This window comes from Hemicordylus capensis, chromosome 4, assembly GCF_027244095.1.
Source record: "Hemicordylus capensis ecotype Gifberg chromosome 4, rHemCap1.1.pri, whole genome shotgun sequence".
In the NCBI taxonomy this organism is placed as follows: domain Eukaryota; kingdom Metazoa; phylum Chordata; class Lepidosauria; order Squamata; family Cordylidae; genus Hemicordylus; species Hemicordylus capensis.
This window is the reverse complement of record NC_069660.1, coordinates 248240848-248252909: the sequence shown is the minus strand read 5'-3', so window position 1 is coordinate 248252909 and position 12062 is coordinate 248240848.

The following is a 12062-nucleotide window of genomic DNA, read 5'->3' as shown; positions in this document are numbered from 1 at the left end:
CACTGAGCCCCTGGTGGCGCAGTGGTAAAACTGCCGCCCTATAACCAGAAGGTTACAAGTTCGATCCTGACCAGGGGCTCAAGGTTGACTCAGCCTTCCATCCTTCCGAGGTCGGTAAAATGAGTACCCAGAATGTTGGGGACAACATGCTAAAAATCATTGTAAACCGCATAGAGAGCTCCGGCTATAGAGCGGTATATAAATGTAAGTGTTATTGCTATTGCTATCTTATAGACTATGTATTGTATACAATTTCCCACAACTGAGGAGAAGAGAGTAGGAAGACAGCCACTTACATGTGTGAACAAGCCTAGAACACAGGAAGTGGCAAATTATGCATCAAGGCACAGGAATTATCCTTGATCATGGTAAAATATGACAGCCACTACACTAACATCCAATTATTGCTCACTATATACTCATCAGTAGCACAGGGAAGGCACAGGCGGCTTGTGTTTGGTCTGCTGCCCCCCCCTAACACGACAGCACCTTACCCCCATGGCACCCCTTATTTTTATGCCACACATGCAGGCAGGGCTGGTGCCAGACTATTTTGTGCCCTAAGCAAGGCTAAGTACCTGAACCCCCCACACTTGCACCCCACCCACCCCTACACTCTGCACCCCTCTGAGGTCTGCGTCCTAGGCAGCTGCCTAGTTGGCCTAATGGTAGCACCAGCCCTATATGCAGGACGACCCTTTTCTTCCTGCTGTGTGTGATGCAGCAGGGAGAAAAAGGGAACCGGGGGGCCGTCGCCAGGTGCCCGTCACAGTGAGTGTGGCGGCCCTGATGCCAGCTGCACACAGTTTCTTGGAACCCGTGCACCCAATTACAGCTCTGCCCCCGGTTTTCATTTTCCAGAGAAGGGACTGATGCAGAAAGAGTGCATTGGCTAAGGCTAAGGAAAGAGCTTGATGAAGATCTCCCAGTCAACGATGTGGCTGCAATCTAGCTCCATTCACTGGTTTGCTTGTTTACATATTGTGTATCTGCAAGGAAACATCACGCTGGGAAGTTGGAAACTACTCATATAGAAGACGTGCTTTGTTTATTGAACATTTGGTACCTTATTTCTGATGCTTCCTTTCTCATGCTGAATACAGTTCCTGTCACTATGTTTGCCGCAGCTACAGTGATGGCCTACTCAATTTTTCACAATAGTTGTCGAGTTAGTTTCCTTCATTCCATTCATGGTATTGCTTAGAGGGTGAGCAACTCCTGCCAGTGGGCTCCCCAGAAGCATCTGTTGGGCCACTGTGTCAAAGGGGATGCTGGCCCAGAAAGGCCTTGGGCCTGATCTAGCAGGGCTGTTATGTTCTTAGGGTTCAGCATCTTAGCTAAACAAACTGAAGCCTTTCAGACTGGAAACGAAGGTGGTGTTTTGTGGGGTGAAGGCCTTGTCATTCCGACAAGCCTAATGTCCTAAGGCTTATCTGAAGAGTCCCAAGGCATAGTCTAAAAAGGCACATGACACAACCACCACCTTGTTGACGCTAAGCAGGTCTAGTCAGTGTCTAAGTGGGTGACCACTTGAGTCCTGTGTGGAAGCAAAGTAAGATATAAATGTAATCAACGTTAAAAAACAACAACCAGGAAATGTGCAGCTTCTGAAAAGAACATGCCCTTCATAAATAGAGAAGCAACCCTGCTGGATCAGGATTGCCCGAGTCGTCCAGCATCTTTCTTGCTTCTCACTGTAGCCAACCAATTGGCTCTGGGAAGCCCATAGGCAGGAGAGAAGGCAACAGCCCTTTCCTATTATTCATTCATTCAGTTTATATATCGCCCTTCCTAAAGTGGCTCAGGGCAGTTTACATTAAAATCAAACACACACAAAAACCAATTAAAATCAGAACACATTTAAACCAGATTACATCTCATTAAAATTAAAATTCCAACGAGATGTCATAAAAAGCCAGACTAAAAAGATAGGTCTTTAAGGCTCTCCTATGCCCCAGCAACTGCTATCTATTGGCATATTGGCTCCATAGAGGGCGATTTCTTATAGCCATGGCTTGTAGTCATTGATTAGGTTGGAATTTATCAATAAATCTACCTAATCTCTTTTGAAAGTCACCTAAGCTACCACCACATGCTGTAAATGCCATATATTAATTATGCACATTGTGAAGTAATATTTTATGTGTGCCCTGAATCTACTACCAATCTCTTTGAAGCGAAGGCGTCATTTGCCCCAGACTTCAGGGCACAAGTCCGGTCCCCCACAGCCCCTGGGGACCCCCAGCACATGAGTGTATACTATGTCTCGGGTCCTGTTGGATCATGCCACGCCATGCAGCCAAGCACGACTATTTTCAGGGGGCAGTGAGGGCGCTGAGTGCGGTCAGCCTCCTGAAGCAAAACCCCCAGCCTGTCCAGTCTCCTCAAGGTGGGGTAGTGGTGCAGGCCAAGCAAACAACAGAGCTGACAGTGGCTTCCGCCTGGCCATACAGCTGCGTCTCCACAGTGTGTGCCCACAGTGACCCTTCCTGTTTTTGTTTCTCCTTGCGTCCGCCGGGGCATGTGTCAGTAAGGCATCCTTAGTGATGGAGCTGAGCCAAACGAGGAAGAGGAATCGCAGGGAGCCACCCCCCCCACCTGCAAGCAAGACATCCCCTGAGAGAGGCAGACAAGCTGCCACTTATTTTCTCCTGCTGTTTGGAGGCTCCAGAGATGAGGGAGAGGCAGCAGTGCCAGGGGCTAGGCAGGCATGCCTTCAACCAGGCTGCCAGCATGCCTCTCTTGTTTCCTTGGGTTGCCACACACCACCACCACCACCACCCAGAGAGAGAACCAGTCCAGACTTTAGAGAATAACAGGTACACTGAGTGCTGTGTACCAAGTCAACTGAGTTGTGTTCCAGCAGCAGTACTGAGTTCTCATCTCATCATGCTGTGGGCTGGAGTCCTGAAGGAGGGGGGCAGGGCTGCACTGGCATTGCTTAAAAATTAGGCCCTTTAGACACAGAGTTGAGAGTTGGGAAAGAAATATGTGGGATGGGAATATGCTAAGTTACGTGTTGTAATGTTTCTGCTAATGCATAAGCTACACACGTAGACAAATGTGTTGGTACCCCTCCACAAAAAAAGAGGAACCCACAATTGTCTTTGAAATCAATTGAAACTGAAACATAATTGGCACCCATCATTGTTTATTCCTCATTTAACAAAAATCAGACTTTGCTTTAGAGTTTGGAGCGAAACATACTGCCCAGTGTCAGAAAGCTCTATCTCAGTCACAGGTCATGGACCCTCCAACAGGTTAATGACCCAAAACATACAGCTAAAAGCACCCAAGAAGGGCTAAGAACAAAACATTGGACTATTCTGAAGTGGCCTTCTATGAGCCCTGATTGGAATCATAAGAACATAAGAACAGCCCTGCTGGATCAGGCTCAAGGCCCATCTAGTCCAGCATCCTGTTTCGCACAGTGGCCCACCAGATGCCACTGGAAGCCACAGGCAGGAGTTGAGGGCATGCCCTCTCTCCTGCTGTTACTCCCCTGCAACTGGTACTCAGAGGCACACCCTTGAGGCTGGAGGTGGCCCACAGCCCTCTGACTAGTAGCCATTGATAGACCTCTCCTCCATGAAGTCATCCAAACCCCTCTTAAAGCCATCCAGGTTGTTGGCCATCACCACATCCTGTGGCAGAGAGTTCAACAAGTGGATCACATGTTGTGTGAAAAAGTACTTCCGTTTGTTGGTCCTAGACCTCCTGGCAATCAATTTCATGGAGTGACCCCTGGTTCTAGTCTTGTGTGAGAGGGAAAAGAATCTCTCTCTCTCCACTTTCTCCACGCCATGCATGATTTTATAGACCTCTATCATGTCTGCCCGCAGTCGTCTTTTTTCTAAACTAAAAAGCCCCAGGTGTTGTAGTCTTGCCTGGTAAGAAAGGTGCTCTAGGCCCCTGATCATCTTGGTTGCCCTCTTCTGTACCTTCTCCAGTTCAACAATGTCCTTTTTAAGATGTGGTGACCAGAATTGTACACAGTACTCCAAGTGTGGTCGCACCATAGTTTTGTATAATATTAGCCGTTTTATTTTCAATCCCCTTCCTAATGATCCCTAGCATGGAATAGTGATAGGTGATAGGTATGGTGATAGGTACATCTCCTGTGAAAAGGAGATTCACATTCAGAGTGCAATCACAGAGGAGATTCCCCGGCATTGTAGCCACCTGCCTAATCTCCACAAGTGGGACTAGGCAGGTGGCTAGTGTGGTGTGTTTGGTTAATCCAGTCCTTGATCCAGGCCAGCTTTTGAACAGGGCTTTAGTTACTTGTATTCTAGTCCTAGAGCGGAGGCGGGGCTAACCAACAGCCCTCGGCAAGAGCACTGAAAAGCAGTCTGCACTTGCCTCGCTGTACATAGTGTCTATTTCATTCAACTGTGAATGTTCCTGATTCCACTCCACGGCCTTGTCCTTGCATATCACCACTCTTTCCCTTGGATTCTACAGCTAGCAGAGAAGAGTCTCTGAGGATGAGCTCAGCAGCAGTGCAGGCCCCCATAGGAGCAGGCAGTCCTTCAGGGAACCTGGTCCCAAGTTGTCAGGGCTTGAAAGGCCCCAAATAGCATGTAGTCATCCTATTTGCAAACCTATGGCTATAGGTTTTGGGCCCAGCTCTCATTCTACACACAGCAGCAGTACCCTTCTCCGAACCTATGTACGAAGTCAGTACAACCCACTCAGTGCCTATGTACACCATTTGGAAATGTGAGCCATCTTTGACCAATCCAGGGCTTTGCACAAACACAGAAAAACCTCCAAGGGGCAAACCAGTGGATCACAGAAGTTTCTGCTTAATCTAAGTGGAACAAGTCACCTCCACAATTCACATGAATTGTTCAGATACAGAGGTGATCTGGTAGTTCATACATCTCCACCCCCACCCCACCCCGCCCCGCCAACATGAATACATACACACAATGAAGGGCGACTATTCATCTTCCAACATGTTCACATAGAAAGCAGTTCTTTTTAGCATATTAAAAGAGAAACTTCAGCAGAGCGGCTTTATTTTGGACTATATGTCGAGTGAGATTAGAATCTTTATCACCACCTTAACCTAAACCCCTACATATTTCAGAACATATAGCTTGTAAACTGGCCATTGCTTCCAAGTCCCTTCAAGGTTATTGACTGGAAGAGTGTAGGGTCAATAGCCATGTTTAGTGTGCATACAATGTGTACATAATGTACACACCTGTTGATCTGCACTACCTACAGCAGCATTCAGTTCATATACAGCAGCATATAGAAGTTCTGCACTCTACATTTAAGGGGTCTGGCTCCCATGTAGACATAAGAAGAATGTTTTTTTTCTTCACAAAACCGTGTAAACACATACAAATCCCTGCACATACATACAGTGTAATGTGCAAGTAGTCCTACGGCGTATATTTATTTAATGTCTATACCACCTGACTCCAAAGGCTCTAGACCAGGGATTTTCAACACTGGGTCCCTAGAGGTTTTTGGACTTCAGCTCCCATAATCCCCAGTCCCAGTGGCCTTTGGTTAGGGATTATGGGAGTTGAAGTCCAAAAATATCTGAGGACCCAACATTGAGAATCCCTGCTCTAGACGGTATATAAAAGTAACTCCACAAGGAGAAAATTTGAAAAAGTGGATTTTGTAAACACCACATCTTTTGTGCAATAAATGAAAGGTTTCTACCTGGATCAGCTGTGATCCAGGACCCAACAGGAAAAAATCTGCACCGTTCAGAATAGAATAAGGAGGGAGTCCAAGAAATAGGGAGCACAAAGAAGCTGGAAGCCAGGCGAAGATAAGTTGTCAGCTAAGAAACAGTGACTAAAAGGCAATCTTTTCATAGCACGTCAAGTGTTTAGAGAGCTTCATATGCATTCTCCACATAGTCCAATGGGAGTCAAGAGTTACCGAGTTTGTGGTGACATTTGAACCATTCCAATTCCCAACATAAGTGGCAGGGGCGGGAGGAAGTCCTAGAAGATTAAGGGACAGGGAAGCTGTAAAATGCTTCACACAGGGCCTAAGGACAGGAGGAATTACATACTAGTGTCCAGAATGGGTGACCAAAGGCAAAACAGGACAGAGCTGCTGTATCTGACTGTTAGATGGAAGAGAAATTGTGTCAGGTGCAGCTTCCTCATAAAAGAATGAAGGGATAGAAAAAGTGACTACAGTTACGACAACCCCCTTTTCTACCAAGCCATCAAAAAGGTACATCAGCCCTGACCTACCATGCTTCTGGTTACCCCAGGACACCACAGAACAGACAAGCACAACATAGAACAAGTGACTATACGTTTGTACAATAGTTACCACCCCCGCATCACCAATTTAACTCTTATGAATGCAATTCCCCTCTTGGAACCCTGTTTAGTCACTCAAACTGCTGTACACACTTACAGTGTTCGAAATAAGTCTGAAATCCCACCCCTGGCAAGAAACCAGTGTGTCAGACACTCTTCTGTCCATGATCTTCACACTTAGTGTTTATCTGAAGAAACACATGGCATAAGCGTGATTGTGGTGAAGCATGTTTTAGCTAAATAAACCATGGTTTCAGATAATGTCTGAAGCCAGCCACCATGTTCTTTACTCACTCCGAGGGTAGCGATCAGAGTGAAGATATTTCACTGCATTCTCTTTGGCAAATGTACAACCTTAAAAAAAAAATGTAGTGGAGCTTCCTTTTTTGCTTTAAAGAAGGTCTCTGCATAATTGTACTGTATAATTAAGAATTTTTTAACAAGTCACAGAAATTGATTGCATTAAGAGGAACATTATTCAGTACAAAGAGCAGCAAGATGAGTAGTCAAGTTGTAGGTGGCTTAGGATTCCCTGAGACACATTGAGGGGTAGTGCCTATTATGGGTCAAGGTGGAAAAAACTATCAGAGAGTTGCACTGCGGCATGTGAATACAAATACAAATACACACACAAATACAAATACACACAAAATTTCTTAGGCATACCTGTCACTAATCCCATGTGTGGCAGTTCTCGTGAGAGTTCGCAAGCAGCTGCCATATAGCGATGGGGACAGGTGCGAGGGAAGAAAATGGCAGCAGCAACTGGCGGGGAAACAAAACGGCAGTGAATGGCAGCGGCCAGCCAACAGTGGGGGAGAGGGCAGGAAGAAAATAGCGGTGGCAGCTGGCTGGCTGGCTGGCTGGCTGGATGGCTGGGGGAAACAGCAGCTGAGGTACAGGTGGGTGGGAAAGCAGACTGTGATGACGGCAGGGGGGGGCGGTGGCAGCAAACTAGATGTGCAGATATTCTGCGCCCAGCCTGCGTGCGTGTGTGTGTCTATTACTCATATATATGTACTAGCTGAACCGCCACTCAGCATCTGCGCCGCTAGTCTCTCCTCGCTGCTTTCCCCCGCCCCCCTTCCACCCCAATCTATTCCGCCATTTCCACCCGCTGGCCGTCTCCTTTGCCACGGCCTGCTGCCTCCTCCACTGCTCTGCCCCCTCCCAGCTCCCATGCCCGCCACAACAACCCAGTTGCTGCACCAGCCTCCACCCGGCCGTTTTCGGGAGCCTGCTGCCACCACTACCTGCCCAGCCGGGCTCCTCTCGGTGGAACAGCTGCCCGCTACCTCTTCTCTTCTTACTACCCCTCGCTAGCCACCCGCAGCCGCCGGAGCAGCACCCCCTCGGCCTCCTCCTCTGGGTTCCTCCAACCCCCAATCAACATTTTCCCTCAGTCCCGAACTCTCGCAGCGTGTCGCGAGTTCTGCCGCCAAATCCTGGGCACACATGGTCCTAAGAGAATTAAATACACACACACACATATACACACACACACTCACTCACTCACTCTTATTTGGCTTGGATTGTGAAATAAGATTCTGCATAAGCAAGGACAGTGTCCGGGCTGAGCAGGCCACTTTGTAGGCATTTACACAACAGTTCTCTAATGTTAGCCCTTCAATCAAACAAAGCAAGCATTTATAAGCATTAATAAAATAAGTTATGAGCCTAAAGAGCTTCTTGCTGGAGAGTTCTCCAACACACCTCGTAAATCCTGAGCCAATTCTACGTCAAGCCCAGGGGAGCTTGCCCATTGCTAATAGCCAGCACAATTGTCCCATGCTGGCAAAAGTACCTCAGAACAGGCCTTGTTCTTTCCTACACAACACCCTGATCTCCATTCAAGAATCAAGAGGCTTCAGGAAGCACAGAGCTCCCTTTCCCATAGTGTCACATCAGTTGTAATGCCTGCCAGCTCCTATGTCAGTGTCATGGCTCAGACTTCTGACTCAGAAGAGTCAGAGAAGGAACGGGAGGATTTGGCTGCTAGTGAGGGCTCAGAGGCACAGCAACAGGATTTGGCAGGGAGAACAGACTTTGGAGCTGAGGAATTGGAACAGCTGCCAGACATGAATCCTGATCAGGAGCAGGCTGATCAGGAGGAGGCTGGGATTTCATCTGTCTTGAGAAGACGTCTCAAGAGGAAAGCTCAGTGGAAGACACGCAGGCACAGGAGATCACAAGAGAGGAAGCAGAAGTGCTCATTCAGGGAAGCCTGATTGGCTGCTGGTTCTCTTGAGCCATATATCAAGCAGTCTGATTTCCACCGATGCTGTTAGCAACTTTCGCTGACCGTGGACCGTGTTCTATTTTGAAATTCTCAACTTTTACGAGTTCCAGTTTGTCCTTGTTCTGTTCTTTCCTGCTCTGTGTTCTTGTTCTGTTAAATCCTTGCTCTGGTGTCCTTTGTTCTTTTTCATTCCTTGCTCTGTTTTCTTTTCAGTTATTACTCAGTTTTTGTTAGAGGGGGGTACCTAGTTCAGTTCAGGGGACTTGATTCATTTACTATTTTCTTTGTGAGCCTTTCGTTTTCCTTCATGCAGCTTTGCTGCTACTTTCTGTTAACTCACAGAGGGAGTGCTGAAGTGGGTTGTAAATCCTGTTGGGTTAGCCGAGCTAACAGATTTACAACTGTCAGAGAACACAGGAAGTTGCCAGATACTGAGTCAGACCATAGGTCCATCTAGCTCGGTATAGTCTTCACAGATTGGCAGTGGCTTCTACAAGGTTGCAGGCAGGAATCTCTCTCAGCCCTATCTTGGAAATGGAAGGAACTTGGAACCTTCTGCACTTCCTAGAGCAGCTCCATCGCATGAGGGGAATATCTTACAGTGCTCACACTTCTAGTCTCCCATTCATATGCAACCAGGGTGGACCCTGCTTAGCTAATGGGACAATGCTTTCTACCACGAGACCAGCATCAAGGCCTCCCTCTACCCTGACAGAAGCAGGAGCATTCATGCAAATGTCTGTGGCTCACATACTGCACCATGTTACGCATTGCAACAGAACATGCATGAAGTTGCAGAAGATTTCCTCCCTTGCATATGGGAGGAGAGCTGGTCTTGTGGTAAGTAAAGTGTGCTGTCGAGTCGGTGTCAACTCCTGGTAACCACAGAGCCCTGTGTTTGTCTTTGGTAGAATACAGGAGGGGTTTACTATTGACATCTCCCGCGCTGTATGAGATGATGCCTTTTAGCATCTTCCTATATTACTGCTGCCCAATATAGGTGTTTCCCATAGTCTGGGAAACATACCAGTGGGGCTTCAAGCCGGCAACCTCTGGCTTCCTAATCAAGTCATTTCCCCGCTGCGCCATTAGGTGGCTTGGGTAACAAGCGTTAATTGTCCCCTTTCCTAAGCAGGGTCCACCCTGGTTTGCATTTGAATGGGAGACTACATGGGAGGACTATATTTGCCTTAGGGGATGTGGCCACTCTGGGATGAGCATCTGCATGCTTGCATGTAGAAGGTTCCAAGTTCCCTCCCTGGCATCTCCAAGGAGGGACCAAAAGAGATTGCAGCCTGAAATCTTGGAGAAGCTGCTGACAGTCTGTGTAGACAATAAGTGACCAAGAGTCTGACTCTGTAGAAGGTAGCTTCCCATGTTCCTTGGAGTGCTCTGTGCAAATATAAAAATTGCATACATAGAGTTGTATGATGGGCAGCCATTGGAAATGGCTTTCACACAATTGTGCTTGTGCAAAGAGCATTATTGTGTAACTGCGGAAACTGCAGTGCAACACACATGGACTTTGCACAGGATGTAAATCAAAGGTGATTGATTGATTGATTGAGTGCTGTCAACTCTTAGCAACCACATAGATTATCTCCAGGATGATCTGTCTTCAGCTTGGCCTTTAAGGTCTCTCAGTGGTGCGTTCGTTGCTGTCGTAATCGAGTCCATCCACCTTGCTGCTGGTCGTCCTCTTCTTCTCTTTCCTTCAAATTTCCCCAGCATTACAGACTTCTCAAGGGAGCTGGGTCTTCGCATAATGTGTCCAAAGTATGATAGTTTGAGCCTGGTCATTTGTGCCTTGAGTGAAAATTCCAGATTGATTTGTTCTATGATCCATTTGTTTGTTTTCCTGGCTGTCCATGGCATCCTCAAAAGTCTTTTCCAGCACCAAAGTTCAAAAGTGTCAATCCTTTTTCTATCTTGTTTCTTCAAAGTCCAGCTTTCGCATCCATAGAGTGTCACGGGAAAAACCATTGTCTGAACGATTCTAATCTTTGTTAAGTATAGACATGCCACGGCATCTAAATATCCTTTCCAAGTCCTTCATTGCAACCCTACCAAATGCTAGAATGCGACATATTTCTTGACTGCTGGATCCTTTACTGTTGACAGTCGATCCTAAAAGGCATTAGCTATCTGCCACTTCAACATCTTCATTATCAATTCTGAGACTGATTGCTGTACCCACTGTCATCAGTTTAGTCTTCTTTCCATTTAGTCGCCGTAGTCTCATTTTCCCCACTGTGCTCCTTGACTTTCATTACTAGAGCTTGCAGATCATCCGCAGTCTCAGCTATCAGAGTGGTGTCATCAGCGTATCACAGGTTATTGATGTTTCTTTCTCCAACTTTGAAACCATGCTTATCTTCTTCCCATCCAGCTTCCCTCAGTTCATGTTCAGCATATAAGTTGAATAAATAAGGAGAAAGTATACAGCCTTGTCTTAGTCCTTTGCCAATCTGGAACCAGTCTGTTTCACCCTGTTCTGTCTGGACTGTGGCTTCCTGTCCTGTGTATAGGTTTCTCATGAGAACAATGAGATGTTCTGGGATGCCCATTTCCCTAAGGATATTTCACAACTTGACATGGTTAACGCAATCGAGGGCTTTTATGTAGTTAATGAAGCACATATTGACTTCTTTCTGGTAGGCAATACCAGAGCACAAAAAGGTCAGCTCACAGCATTGCAAGTGGGGAAGAAGCCTGCTTGTAGATCTCACAGACTGGGAGCCACCCCCCACCCCCACCCTCCAATAGTTCATATGGGGAAGGCATATCTGGTTGTAATGGCATGTTAATGGGTAGCAGTTTGTGTCCTTTGACAAAAAGTCAATGCATAAAACAATAAAGTGTGATTGTTCTAGATGCAAAACATCATGCAGCTCCTCCCCAGAGAAGACAGATAAAATGCCAGTACCCAACATATCATCCCATTAGTAGTCACAGACTTCCTTCACAGACCACCCAAGTACTCCATTCTTCTCTACTCCACTTCTTTTCTATATATATCTCTATTGTTATTTTTCAAGAGGTCAACTGTTCTCATAGTACTAAGAAAAGTTTCATCAGTGAAAATACTCCATGCTTTAAAAAAACTCCAAAGGTGACCCCCACATCTCCTGCTCATCTCATGCAGGTTTTTGTAACACAACAGACAACCAGGAGAGATTACCAGGCCTTTCCACACCATCTGATACTGATTTTAAATTGTTTTCTGCCAAAGAGTCATGGAGCTTGCTAGCCACCTGCTGTATGTCACAAACATTCAGATTTTAACACACATATGAAGATATACATATGAACAAGCAGCGGTCAAGGTAGTAGAAAAATATTTCCACCAAATGAATAGAGTTTTATGTAGTTTATCATAAGCTGCCTGGCCGAATACAAATTTACTTTAAAACAATTATTCCGAAGGCAGAGAGTATTCCCTTTATTCTTTTTTGTCAGGTCCTTGTCACAGTAGGTCAGTACAGGTGGACCTCACTATACATGGCTCCACTAATCAC